This window comes from Bolinopsis microptera, chromosome 8, assembly GCF_026151205.1.
Source record: "Bolinopsis microptera isolate Bmic1 chromosome 8, MBARI_Bmic_1.0, whole genome shotgun sequence".
NCBI lineage: Eukaryota > Metazoa > Ctenophora > Tentaculata > Lobata > Bolinopsidae > Bolinopsis > Bolinopsis microptera.
Genome location: NC_087079.1, coordinates 13557349 through 13572144, shown reverse-complemented (window position 1 = coordinate 13572144; position 14796 = coordinate 13557349). Strand labels below are relative to the sequence as shown.

The 14796-nt window shown below is 38.4% G+C and overlaps 1 protein-coding gene across 3 annotated transcripts in view; it reads right to left on the bottom strand.

The window, feature by feature from the left end:
* Positions 1–11409, bottom strand: part of LOC134820056 (E3 ubiquitin-protein ligase RMND5A-like) — a 79442-nt gene extending 68033 nt beyond the window's left edge. For 2 of the 3 annotated variants that reach the window (XM_063830243.1, XM_063830244.1), the window contains exon 1: positions 11377–11409. The gene's annotated coding sequence lies outside the window, so the exon portion shown is untranslated. The remainder of the gene's footprint in view (positions 1–11376) is intronic. The other variant, XM_063830245.1, reaches the window with a different exon arrangement.
* Between the last annotated feature and the right edge of the window lie 3387 nt (positions 11410–14796).

Sequence of the window (14796 nt, the reverse complement as noted above, 5' to 3'; positions counted from 1 at the left end):
CATTTATTTGACAGATATGAAGACTTCCGTTGATTTTAGTTATCATGGTGGTTACTTTGTTTAATCAGATTCATTTTTTCTATAAAATGTGGGCAAAGGTTTGAGAAAGCCGTATGATTTCCTCTGCAGTTGCGGCAGCAATATCTTGATGGATTAGTTCTCTCCAAGCATTCTTTATCAGTGTGGCTTTCTGAGGAGCAAAATCCGCATGCTGCTTTACTGCGGCACCATTTAACAGGGTGACCAAATCTCTTGCAGCCATGACATTGCATTGGTTTTTTAGTGAATTTGAATTGAGCAACTTCTAGCCATAAATGGTCAAGACCAAATCCCTTGCTTATTGCCTGTGTAAGATCCTCATGAGAATTAAAGATGACTTTTACTGAGTTTGATGATTTGCCCAGCCGAGTTACACGAGTGCTATTCAAATTGGCTTTTTTAAGTCCATCAGAGATTGAAACCATGTCAATATTTATGGGGACATGCCTTATGATGCCTACATGCTTTGTGAGATGTTGGTCTGTCATTCTGAATATCTCTGTGCCCATTTTTGCGCTGGGATCTTTAAAATATTGGGATTGCCATCCATCCAGTACTTGTTTGATATCATCCTCAGAGTTTAGTTGAAGAATGATGTTGCCATATCTTGTCTTTTTAATGTACTTTATCTTCATCTGCTTAAACAATTTGTTAAACTCTGATTTAAGTGAGGTATCATTTGACACCACCTTTTTGTTTGTAACTTGCTTTATGATAACAGACATTTTAGGATCGACTAAGTAGTCCGTTCCCACTGCACCAGGTGGTTGTTTTGTAGACTCTTTGACAGCTTGGGTTTCTTTGAAGGTGTTAGTGCTGAGATGAGGGTGAGGTGGTGCTGCCTTTTCAGCATATAATGCAGGTAGTGTACATGCATTTGCAAACATTGGATAGGGCTCGCTCTGCACTGGATTATGGGATAGTGTGATGGCCGAGACTAATGTTTTTATTTCCTCTTTTAGCACAGCTCTTAGTTCTCTTGTGATGGAGTCTTTGAGTTGTTGCATATTCTGAGTATCCTGTTCAGATTCCTGTGACTTCATACCTTGGTAGTCCGGGAGTGAATATTGGGTGAGATTGAAATCTTCTTGAAGGGAGCTTGAAGAGGTATCATTTACCAGCTTAATTTTTCCCTCAACAGCATCACTGAATTTTTTCTGTGTGTGTAGAGAGATTTTTTCCAGAATATCATCAAAGGAGATGGAGTTGCAGCCATTGCAAAACCATTTGTTGTTCTGGGACCTTCCAAGTGCTGCAAAATTTGTACCGCTGAGTGCCCGCTTTTCTGATCTGTGGCGTGTTACTTGGTTCACCTTGTAACAGGCGTAGTGAACTGAAAATTTGCATAGATAACAGGAGAGAATGTGTTTAGCACTAACATGTTTGTTACAGATGGTACATGGGCCACCAGTACCAATGATACCCTGTTTATCTCTAGGTGCAATTCTGAAGTCAAAATAGTTGTCAAATGTTATTATGGGAGATGCAGATGCATCCCCAGCTAAATCCAAAGGCTCATTTATGTCAGATAGACTGCTTTCAGGAGAAAATGAGCTAGATGATGTTGATAGAGTGCCTCTTTCACCTGATTCCACTCTGTATCTTGGTCGTTCTGGGGTAGTGCTTGGTGTCAAGTTTGTTAGGTTGCTTGTTTCCAATGAAGTCTGTGGAGATGCTTCTGTTACCACTTGAGTAGGGTTGTGTTGGGTGGACTCTGACATTTCATGCTTAGGTGTTGAGCTGTGAGCCTTTGCAGGTTCTAGTTTTTCAGTGACAAAGCTAGGCGTTAGTTTAGTTTTGTAGTCGTAGTTCTCCTTTGGGATGGAGCTGGTGGATAAACTTACCAGGGGTTCTTCGAAGGAAAAACTAAATAGTGCCACCTTTTCACTGGCACCGTGTCCCTTAAGAAAGGATTGCTTTCCATACAACCTACGTCTTAGATCACGATCACAATCCTGATTGTTATGGGTGATGTCATGGTCAGAAAGGACACTTAACATCTGTGGTCTGACCAGTTCTATCCACTCCAGTTCAGCGATGCCATTGTTTTGAGGGTTTCTGAAGTCTGTTATCTGAGAGAGTAGTTTGACCCTTTCAAGAGGAGAAAGGTACGTTGCAGCAGGCTTAAAATCTGCTGGTAGCAACAATTTGTAGGTTTTCTCATCAAAAGATAAAAGGGTACATAACATTTGTTATACTGGGGAGAGACATTACTCATTTATATATATTAAAGCATGGAAATCAGTATTATAAGTGCAGTGCGTGTCATCTAACCAGGGATACAACAACAGGATATCCCATTACCTCAGAGTTAGTTGTTGGGCAACCTAACCCGAGTATTGTATCAAGTTCACCAAAATCCCCATTAGAGACGCAGAGAAATTTCCTAGAGGATCAACCATCTTGCTCTATGGAAACAGCAGTTTCTGTACCGGAAACAGAAACACTGCCTCAAAGTGAGACAACAGCAACAATCAGACCTCAGCACAAATCAGGACTTCCTAAAGCACGAAGTCACGTGGAGTTTCTTCCAAAGTATCCAGAGGAGGATGGTGAGATCTGGCATAAAGCTTATATCCATAGCCGTGCTGGAAAATCAACTGGAAGTTACAAAAACTGTGTAAATATTCAACTTGATGGTGAGGAGAGCATCCAATGTGTGGATTGGTATGAGCTTGCTGTGAATTGGAGAGATAACCTGTCACCAGAAACAGAAGAAGAGGTGTTGCTGTCCAGTGTGAGTATGTATGACCAAGCAGTTGTAGATGCCAAGCTAGCAGAGCTTGAGAAGTTCAAAGTAAACAAGGTTTACGTGGAAGTTGATGCAAACAAACAGTCCAATGTTGGTGTTCGTTGGGTAATTACAAAGAAAGCAGAAGGTTCCGTTAAAGCTCGTTTAGTGGCACTTGGTTATCAAGAAAATAGTAGCAACATACGAAAGGACTCCCCAACCTGTAACAGGGACTCTATAAGACTGCTCCTTACGATAGTTGCAACAGAAAGTTGGAAGTTACAACACATCGATGTTCAGGCTGCCTTCTTGCAAGGTAAGAAGATTTCAAGAGATGTCTTCATTATTCCTCCGAAGGAAGCTGAAACGAGGAAAATCTGGAAACTGAACAAATGTATTTACGGGTTAGTAGACGGACCTAGAATGTGGTATGTTGAGCTTCGTGATACTCTAGTGAAGTTAAATGTTGTGGTATCGTCATATGATGAGTCATTCATGTTCTGGTATGATGAAGGAAAACTTGAGGGTATCATTGCTGTGCATGTTGACGATCTGATGTTCAGTGGAAGCAAGAAGTTTGAAAGGGAAGTTATTGGGGAACTGAAGAAGAAGTTTCGACTAAGTACGGAGGTCGAAGTTGAATTTGCTTATACTGGTCTTGATGTAAAGCAAACACAATCTGGAATTCTGGTATCACAACTGGGGTATGCAGACCAGATTTCAAGAATAGAGATCAACCCCACCCGAGTGAATCGAAATACGCTCCCAATCAACGAGAAAGAAAAGCAACAACTGAGAACTGTGTGCGGACAGTTGTTGTGGGTATCAACACAGACACGGCCAGATGTAGCTTATGCTACATGTTTTGCTAGTAATTCTGTGACTGAAGGGACCATCGCAGATTTGAAAATGGTAAACAAAACAGTAAAGTTCTTAGAAAAGAATCCTCTAACACTCAGGTTTAAGAAACTACTGTTGCCTGAGTCAGTCTTAGTGGTTTTCTGTGATGCATCGTATGGAAACTTGAAGGACGGTAGCTCTCAGGGAGGCTTCATAATTTTCCTTGTTTCGCTTACAGGAAAATCTTGCCCCATTACATGGCAGAGTAGAAAAATCCGGAGAGTATGTAAAAGTACTTTAGCAGCGGAGAGTTGGGCAATGATCGAAGCAGTGGAAACATGTGAGTTGATCCAAGCTCAGCTGAGTGAGATCATGTTATCTGGAAAACTTGATGTCATTGTAATGACTGATTGCAAGTCTCTACATGATGCTATACAAACCTCGAAAAATGTTGATGACAAGGGATTGAGGATACCAATAGCTTGCCTGAGACAGCGAGTGAACAATAGTGAAATGACAGTTCGTTGGATTTCAACAAAGAAACAGCTTGCAGATTGTTTGACTAAAGCTGGAGCTCCAACTTCACTGCTACGGGAGGTATTGTCGTCAGGAGAATTTGACAATGAACTGTTTAGAATTGTATTCCAATAATAAACATTGTATTCAAAACTTTTAATATTGTGTGTGAAGGATTTTAATAATCTTAATAATTTGAAACTTAAAGAAGTTAAAAGAGTGAATATATTGGTATTTGTGATTTATATAATGTGTTCGTTTAAAACGATTTTCTATTACATGTTGTGCATGTATCCACAAAGAGAGAAGTTATATTTAGAAAGATTATAGTCTTTCTTGTGACAACTTTATTTTATATTTAATCTTTCAAAGCCTTTTTAAGAAAGAACGGGAGATTGTGAATTGCTATATATTTGGTTTATATATTTATGATAGTCGATATAATATATACTAATTGTGTTCTATTTCAGAATGTACCACAAACATGTTGTCTGTGGGGTTTGATAATTACTTGTAACAACTGGTGTGTTTCATTGCATAGTGATCCATTTAAAGTTAACAAAAGGTACGTTGCAGCAGGCTTAAAATCTGCTGGTAGCAACAATTTGTAGGTTTTCTCATCAAAAGATAAAAGGGTACATAACATTTGCCCGCTGGCATTAAAGCAGCAAATAGTGTCAGGGGTTATTTCAGAATCCAAATAATCAGACCTTCCACAGAGTTTTTTAGCAGCTTCTAAAATACCTGTGACATAATACTTTCAACACTACTATATAACAAATAATTTAGGCATGTACGCTAGCATGGCGGCAAAGTGCAGCTGAATCGGCGGGTATGATGGGGATCTGGGGAGCCAGATGGGTGTCTTGAGTTGTTCACTGCCAGTTTCTCCTTCTCTTCCACCCAGCATAAAGCTGGGTGGCTCCTAACTTCACTACCAGGTTGTATATTGACTAAATAAAAATTTAGTTATACCTATTTTTACCACTTTCTTCTCAATCAGTTTCGATTATTCAACCTCCATAATACTCTCTTCTTTTATGAGTCCAGGATAACAGTTGCTGCATCCTCAGCAAGTTTCTTGTTGAGAGGATGGTTTTTTGATGATCTTGCTAGCATAATGACCACTGGTCGCTGCTAACACTGTTCTCATTAATTCTTGTCTTCAATTTTGTTATTTCACCATTCAACTCACTTTCTTTCCTCAGCTACACTTAATCGCTGACAACTGGTGGTGACTGCTCTTGATACCTTGACGGCAATCCAGTGAACCTGAATCCAGCTCCCTCATCTTGGTACAATACAATGTTTAACCTCAAAGATACTATTGAATCGCTTTCATCCGCTTCAACACAGGACCTAGCAGCCCTCATTAAAACTGCTCAGAAGATTATGGATTTTAGGCACCTGGTTGGACACTTGGAATTTATTCCAGATATAATTGACAGTGCAGTTTGTTCCGACCTGTTGGCTGAGTGTGATTCCCTCAACTTGTCGGCTTCATCCAGAAGACCTGAGTCACAATGGCTCAGTGTAACCGACAGGCCTTACATATATGTCGATAGTAAGCCAGTACATCATGCTAAGGACATTACCACACTTCCTACTTTCAGTAAAGTTATGGAGACATTTAATGAGAGGTTTAATTGCAAAATGGACTCTTGTTTAGTACTCAAGTACACTTCAACAAGTGCAGGTACGAGTCTGCATGCAGACGACGAAACAACCATGGACACAAATCAGCCCATTTGTAATCTATCAATTGGTGAACCCCGGACGATTGACTTTCTCTCCAATGCTGACAAAAAGGTTGTCCGATCCTTCAGAATGGAGAACAGAAGCCTGGTGCTTATGAAACCTGGTACCCAGGAGGTTATGAAGCATCGCGTTCCTGGTGAATCAGGCGCACCTGGGACACCTTCGCTGAGATATTCATTATCCTTCCGGGCTATGGCAAAGCGTCCTCAGCCACCTCTACCGGATGTAGCACAAACGAAGGGAGCTGAACAACCGTCAGGTCACGTCAAGAGTGATATTGATAACGGTAGCCTCACAGCTCCAGCATTCAGACATGTGTGCCTAATCGCTGGTGATAGCTATGCTGCCAGGCTGGACACTGTAAAACTTGGTAGAAAATGTGTTGATGTTGTGTCTGTTGCCAGTGGAGGAGCAAGAATACATCAAGTGATGGAGCAGATTAGAGATTTTAAGTCTAAGAATGAGTCTGTCATTGTAGATAAGATATGTATTAGTGTCGGAACGAACGACATTAGATATGCAGACTCTTTAGATAAGATTAAGCTTAAATTTAAGAGTCTATGTGCTTTAATCAAAGAACTTTACACTTCTTCAAAAGTTTATTTTCAGTCCCTTTTACCTCTGCCTTGCAAAAGCAGGCATGACTGGAGAACTAACTCTTTTGTTATGAAAATGAATAGTGTCATCAAGAATGAATGTATATATCGAAGATTCCATATGTTAGACGCTTTTCGTCCATTTTCTCTACGATACTTTGATCCACGAGTACCTCATATCAGAGATGATAGATTTTTCAAGGCTGGAGACATCCATCCCAGTGAGGCTAGGGGCATGGGTGTCCTAGCTAAACTTTATCTGAGAGCGGTTCATAGTAACTTTTTTGACCCATTCACTTTTCAGTAATTACTATTAGGGCTTTAGGGGTCAAGCTAGTTTTCATAATTCGAATTTTAAGATATATTAGACTGTGTTTTAAAAGTTTTTGGAGCTGGATGTCGGTTAACAGGGTTCCCTTAATGCTACTAGATGATAGATCTAAGTCAATATAGATTAAGAGTTGGTATTTATAACAACAGTAAGAACCGCAGATCTAAGCAGGTTAGTATAACAGGTAACTTTGTGCCCGACATCGGGGTTCTTGATGCTTTAAGACTTTTTGTTTTGATTTATTTGTATCTCTATTTTGCATTATGTGTGATGAGTGTGACGATTGGGATGGCTTTGGAGTGTCATTTTAGACCTTTTACTGTCACAGCCTTCCACAGCATCTCAGACAATGAATTTATTCATCTCTTCCACAGTCATAGCAAAAGCTATGCTGCGGTATTAATGTTTTTTCTCTTCAAAAAAGACTGGTGGCTTTATAAAATATTAGGGGCTTCTCCTGGCTTACTTGGCAAGCTGAACTTCACTGGTCTTGAAAACAAGCCAGACAGTTACGGATACATTCAGCTAATTATGCACTACCTCAATATTATTACTGTTGGCTGCATGCTTTGGATACATACCTTGAACGCTGTCCTTTTAATTATTGTCAACCCAAGCTTACTTAACCCTGGGCCTACTACATACCTCAAGGTTGTTTCTTTTAATACGCATGGCCTGATTCCCTTCTCACAGCTACAGTCCGACAATCCTTCTTTTGACAACACTAAAATATTTGAACTCCATCACTATATTCACTGCCATGAACCGGACATCCTCCTGATCAATGAATCTTGGCTTAAAAAGTCTATCATTGACTCTGAAGTCATACCTGAATCGTACAAAGTTTTTAGACTTGATCGTTCCTTACAAACCCATCCACCAGATCCACAGAATCCAAGAAGATTTAGGAAGCATGGGGGTGGCGTTTTAGTTGCTATACGTAGGGACATTGATATTGTATCTACTAAGTTAGAGTACAAGTGCCCGGCAGAGCTTCTTGGTATAACACTCAAATTTAGGGACGGTAGTAAACTTATTCTTTGCAGCTTCTATAGGGTAGGTACTTTAGGGGCCAACAATCATAACGCCTTCCAAGATTATGTTAGGAAGGCAAGGCAACGTAGAGGTGTTAGAGGTATTGTAATTGCAGGGGATCTTAATCTACCTGGTATTGATTGGCAGAATTACTGTAGCAGCAATCCGGTTGAACAGCTCTTTCTAGATACTTTTAGTAACTTTGGTTTAGAACAACTTATTACCAGTCCAACACATACTGGAGGAAACATTCTTGATCTAGTCTTAACCGATAAACCCCATCTTATCTCCGATATAAAAATTTCAGAACATAATATTCCATGTAAGTCCGACCATTTTGCAGTCTCCTTTACTTTGAAATCAAAGGTGAAGCGCATCAAATCGCAAAAGAGGGAATCTTTAAATTTTAAAAGAGCAAATTGGGATGCACTTAATGCAGACCTTGCAGATATTGACTGGCAGGCAGAGTTCACTGGTAATATGGAAACATCATGGAACAAGTTTAAGGAGGTTTTAGAGCAAAGAACCAATGAACATATTCCAAAGATTAAAATTGGAGGCAGGGCTCAACCTCCTTGGTTTGACGCTGAGTCTCATCAGGCCTGCCTAGAAAAAGAAAGGCTACACAAAAGTTATAAAGAAACCACGGACCCTTCCTGCAAGGCTGAGAAGTACTTTAAGTTCTCTAAAAGCAGAAGCGATTTTAAGAAAATTGCCTCCAACAAGATGGCATCTAGCTTTGAGGACGAGGATGATTCGAATCTAATTACAAAGAAATTCTGGTCCTATGTAAAAGCAACATCTAAGAATACTCGCATACCTGAACAGATTCACCTAGAAGATGTACACAAAAGTGATCATTCTGACCAAGCAAACCTATTTAATACCTTTTTTCATCAACAGTTCTCATCGCCTAGTGATTATGATGTACATGTTGATAACACACTCACACAGGATGATATTGATTATGTATCTACCCTTTTCAGTTCGTCTAGGATAGTAGATATTCTCAAGAATTTGAATACTAGAAAAGCTATGGGACCGGATAAAATCCATGGTGAAGTTCTTAAAAAATGTGCCTTTACGTTAGCCCCAGCACTGGAGATTCTTTTCACAAAGTGCTATGTATCCGGCTTCCTACCTTCAAATTGGAAATATGCAATTGTTGTTCCAGTACACAAGAAAGGCTCCAAGAATGACATTAAGAATTATAGGCCAATATCTTTGACTAGCTTAGTTATGAAAGTCATGGAAAGAATTATTCGAGATGAACTTTTGAGTAGATGTTATGATAAAATTGATCCTCGTCAACATGGTTTCCTGCCTCACAAATCTTGTGCAACTCAGATGGTTGAATTCTGCGATAGCCTATCCCTCTCTCTTAACAAGAACATTAGATCTGATATTGTTTACTTCGATTTTGCCAAAGCATTCGATTCCGTTAACCACGACTTAATACTATACAAGCTAAAATTTTATTATAACATCGATGGAATGCTTCTCCAATTTATGAAAAGTTACCTCTCCGGACGTCAGCAATGTGTAGTTGTTAATGGGGCTATCTCTGCAACCCTACCGGTGTTGTCAGGTGTTCCTCAAGGGTCAATAATCGGACCAACACTTTTTGTTCTTTTCATAAATGATATATATTCTGGACTTTCTCAGGGCACTAATATCCTTTTATACGCTGATGATACTAAAATGTGGAGAGAGATATCCCAAGAGGAAGACCACCATATACTTCAAAGCGATATTAATTATCTCATGACATGGGCAAGAACTAATAAGATGAAGTTTCATCCTGATAAATGTAAGGTCTTAGCTATACTTAAGAGGTGGTCTCCCTTAGATGGCATTTTACCATTTACACGTTACACTTACTCTATGGGCCAAACTCTTCTTGATTATACAGATTCTGAAAAAGATTTAGGCATAATCATGACGTCTAATCTAAATTTTAATAGCCAGGCCGATGCTCTATATGGTAAAGCTAACCAAAAATTTGGCATGCTTAAGAGAAATTGTCATTTTATTAATGATCTGAACAAGAGAAGAGTCTTGTATCTTACTCTTGTACGCTCAATATTCGAACACTGTCCCATCATCTGGCGACCAGCGTCCAGTAGCACTATCAATAGGCTTGAAGGATTGCAGAAAAGGGCCCTCAAATGGATTCGTAATGATTACGGTGTAAGCTATAGTGTAGAGGAAATCTATAATGCCCATTGTAAACAGTTAAATATTCTGCCCCTAAAGTACAGGTTTGATTACCATGATCTCAAGTTCTTTCATTCCCTAGTGCATCAATACCACCCATGCACCACTCTGCCTCAGTACCTTACTTTCTTCTCCGGGTCAAGCCGACTGAGAAGCTCACATCTTGATCACTTATCAGTAATATCTTCAATTTCACCTGGCTCAGCTATATCTAAATCTTACTTTTATCGAGCTCATCTCACTTGGAACCGACTTCCTCTTTCCCTTCGAGAGATTATCAGACCAGGTGTGTTTAAAACAGAACTTATTAAACACATCTGGAAGGAACATGTTTGTACTGCATCTGTAGATATTGACCCTAGTTCAGATCCTGACAATTCTTTTTCCCCAGACTACGGGTAGTGTATTTCTCTATTATTTTTGTTTTTATTTTTTTTTTGAGGTACTCATCACGCATTTTTGCTTTATTCGGATACAATTTTGATTTAGTCTTTTATATTCAATTATTTAAATTTTATCGTTAAAACTTCATTCCATTGGAAATATTACAAATCAGCCAATTGTAATTGAGAATTTTTGGGTTGTGGCAATTATTCTTAAAAACCTAGAAATGCCTCCTAAGTTCACAGCTCATATTATTTGCCCATTTTTCTCCTTCTGCACTTGGGGCCCAATGTAATTGCTCGACTTTTCATCAGGTCTCTCGAGGCCTTTTGTTTAGTTATTTGGGTGTATTGGTGTCCCCTGATTGTTATCATCGCTGTACACTTGTCAAGGCATTTTTTGGTTTCTCTAGTCCATTTTTAGAAATTCTATACAACATTGATATTGTAATAAATTCTGATGATAATAATTGAAAGATTTCAATAAAAAAAAAAAATTTCAGTACTAGATACAGCGCTTTCAGTACTAGATGCGTCCATTGTAAAATAACTTCGGACAGCTTTGAGCAGGTGAGTGTCTAGTTGTCGTAGCATTCCAGCAGCAACAATCGTTGGGGTCTTCGCTTTTTTCTGGGGGGTAAAAACATTGTTAGCATTATTGATGTCGTTTTGGTCTGGGCATGTTTCAACCATCATGAAGTTGTGTAGGTATGTAGATAGTAGTAAGGAGGTTGGGCCAAAGACTGGATCAAAATCGAAAAAGTTTAAACCAACCGGAGAGGTTCCGACTTATGGGTCGGACTCCCTTTGTATATTTGGGAAGACGAGAAGAAGGAGATCTTCAGTTTCAGGTATGGAGGCGTTATCTGGTCTGTCTTATCTACGATTCCACTACAATTCCACTACTTGTTTTGCGTACATGACACATACCTCAAATTATTTGTTATATAGTAGTGTTGAAAGTATTAATTTATATTTTTTTTCGAACAGTCTACAGATAATTTCAGCAATGGTAATTGTCTAGCTAAAAGGATAGACACCCTCGAAAAATGAATAAACCAATACAAAAGACCTATATGTTCAACTCAAAATAAAATCACACAAATTCATCACATGACATCACATCACAATACCGTTGGCCTTACTTAATGCTGGTCTTTTCAGCGAGATGTTTTAGGAACTGTGAAGCCTCAAACGCCATTTAATTCCTCCTGTAGTACTGAACACCAGTGGCGTGAATGTAGCCTTTTCTACATGGAAGACTTTGTCGTTATACTCATGTTTTTTGTTTTTCTCGTGAGATTGGTACATCTGCGAGATGTTCTTGTCACTGTTGGACTGGGTTTGAGGGTGAAGCACCCTTACATCTCTGAATGCCCTGTCCGGCGGCGACCAGAACGATCTCGCACTGATGTCTAGTCTTGCACCATCTTGTCTATTTGTTCCATTGGATAGTTTAAGTGTGTGAGGAACAGATATAAGCTGAGGTAATTTTTCAACGTATTTGCAAACAGTGGTTAGGAGTTCAGCTACTGTATATCTGAGTGAATTGTGTTTAAGTGAAACGTAGCCTCCTCAGATAATTGGTATTTTATGTTTACTGTTCAGTACTTTGTCCCAGCATACAACTAATATTTTAATCGCAATCCCTTGATTTAATTTTAGTTGAGGGATGTATCTGCCATAATACTTGTTTTCGCCTCATTTTATAAAAAATCTTGTGAAAAGGCCCTGTGGGTATGAAACTAATCTAAATCGGTGTATTTTTACATAAAACAGCGCTAGCAGGGGCATGTTACAAAGCTTTTGTACAAAGCTGATTGAAACGCCATCTTCGAGGAATGTCTTTTTTAGTAAATACACTATTTTTTGTTGTATCACGTTGCGACCCCCACGGTCGTTTTACTTCGTGCGCGGTGGGTCATATACATACAACGTATGACAAATTTTTTGCAAGCTTTACAAAAAGCCATACGAGACAAAATTAAAATCAAAACATTATTAAACTAAAAATGTATTTTTGAGTTGTATTGCATGTTGTGACCCCATTGTTGTTTCACCAAAGCTAAATGTATCGTGGATACTCGTGCGCCGCGCGGTTGGTATACAACGTATAACAATTTTCGAGTGAAAGTGGCAAAATAATTTCGCGCGCATTTTATGATTTTGGTACTTCAGTACAATTTTGTGAACGATTTTTTAAGAATAATTTTTTAGATCTCATAAAATTAGAAAAATGTATTAAATATTAAAATAAAAATATGTACAGAAAAATCGAAAACCTAAAATTTTAGGTGCGCCGCGCATATTTGTGTAAATTATCATAAAGATCGAGCGCTAAAGCGAATACTGTTATAGCGTTATACTGTCTTAGATTTAAGAACATATTCTTGTGGCACCCTTGTCACGTCACACTATAGGTTGTTCATGAGAGAAGCTTACTGGGCGGCGCTCAGCCTGTCATTCCGCCGAATCTTTATTATTGTTTACGAATTTTTATTATTGTTTATGAACATAATAGCCTGGGGTCCCCAGGTAAGAGAAAAGCAAGCATTTGACTAACTTATTTGTACTAATCTTTATTGTTTTTATTACATTTTATTTTGCAGTTGCTTTATCGATTTCAATATTCTCCATCTTTGTTAATTGAAACTGAAATTATGGATTCCCTATGTATTTACGCTTATCGAATGCTCGTATCTATTTGATTATTAGAAATGTTGAGCATTCAACAGCAAACAGATCTGTGAGATAATATTGAGACGAGCAGATTTAAATTAGTCAGTCTAGCTAGTTTTTATATTCAAAGGGGTCCTGGTAGAATATTCTGGATGGGCTTATTAAAGTAAAATAAAGTAAAGTAAAAATTATGACATAACATCATCACTTAATTGACGATGTCAATTCATGGCAGCTCGGCGCGGCACAGTAGCGCATCTCGCCGATCTAGCCAGAGAAGCCTTATTGAGTGCGCGGCGCGGCACAGTAACGCATCGCGCTACAACATCATCACTAATGTCTACAAAGTATCATCACACTACATGGAAAAAATAACTATTTCTCCATCAAATTTTAAGGTAATAATTTATCAAATATTAATCATGAATAAAAACAACATTACAAAATTTAATTTATTCATACTTCCCAGTGGAGTAAAGATTTATAAAACATTTCTTTGCTACATAAGGATGAAACCACATATGATCATTGTTTTTTTCCTTATTACTGATATAACTGGTACCTTCAACTCTTGTTAAAACTTCTTTCGAAACATTCCAAAAATGAAAGTCATTTACAATACATTTAGAAATCATATTCTTTTTTAAACTTTCTAATCCAATTTTAAAACTCAAAACTGTCAAGCAGTTCTTCACCTCCGAAGGGAGTTTGTCACACTCTTACTACATCTATTGGATGACAAGCCAGGAGGGTACGACCCCTAATAAGTATGAAAAGAGTAAGTAAGTAAGTAAGTAAGTAAAGATTATGGCATAACAAAGTAGAAAGTAACATCATCAAAAGTGTCTACAAAATATTAGAGTATCTGCCGACTCAGGTCATCTTGGTCTTACACATAGTACATGTCATGTAGTAACTATAGCACCATTTAAATGTAGATTCAAAATCGTTTGTCTCTAATCTCTGATCTCGACGCCACTACAACCCGACTACCAGTTAGCCTAGGTGCAGAAATGCTTGCCGTTAAAATTTCTTTTCCTAACAAAGAGAGCATTGTAATCTGTACTTGTTGTAGAGTAGGAACTCTTGGGTTACCTAATCATGATGTCATAGTTAGTTATATTCGCAAGCTAGTTTCCAAAAAGAATCCCCCTAAAATCTATGTTATTGGTGATTTTAATCTCCCCCATACAGACTGGCTATCTTCATCCAGTACCGTACCTATTGAGCAATCCTTCATAGATTCTTTCAGTGATCTTTCTCTCTCCCAGTTGATCACATCACCCACCCATAAAAGTGGTAATACATTAGACATTCTTCTCAGTAATTATGATAACACAATCGATAACTTGAATGTCTGTGATCCTCATTCCGTGTGCAAATCTGATCATTTTCCTGTCACTTTTTCAATTAAAAGCTCCTTTTCCCGTAAGAAAACTCCTAAACGTAAAATCTATAATTTTAAGAAAGCAAACTGGGACATGATTAATCGTGAATTATGCTCGATTAATTGGCAAGTCCTAGAATGCCTAGATCCTGATTCGTCTTGGAAGTTAGTTAAAGACTGCATTATGAATTTAGTTGATATACATATTCCTAAAGTAATTATTAAATCAGAGTTCCAACCCCCGTGGTTCGATAGTGAACTTTTTTCTTCATGCCGTAAAAAAG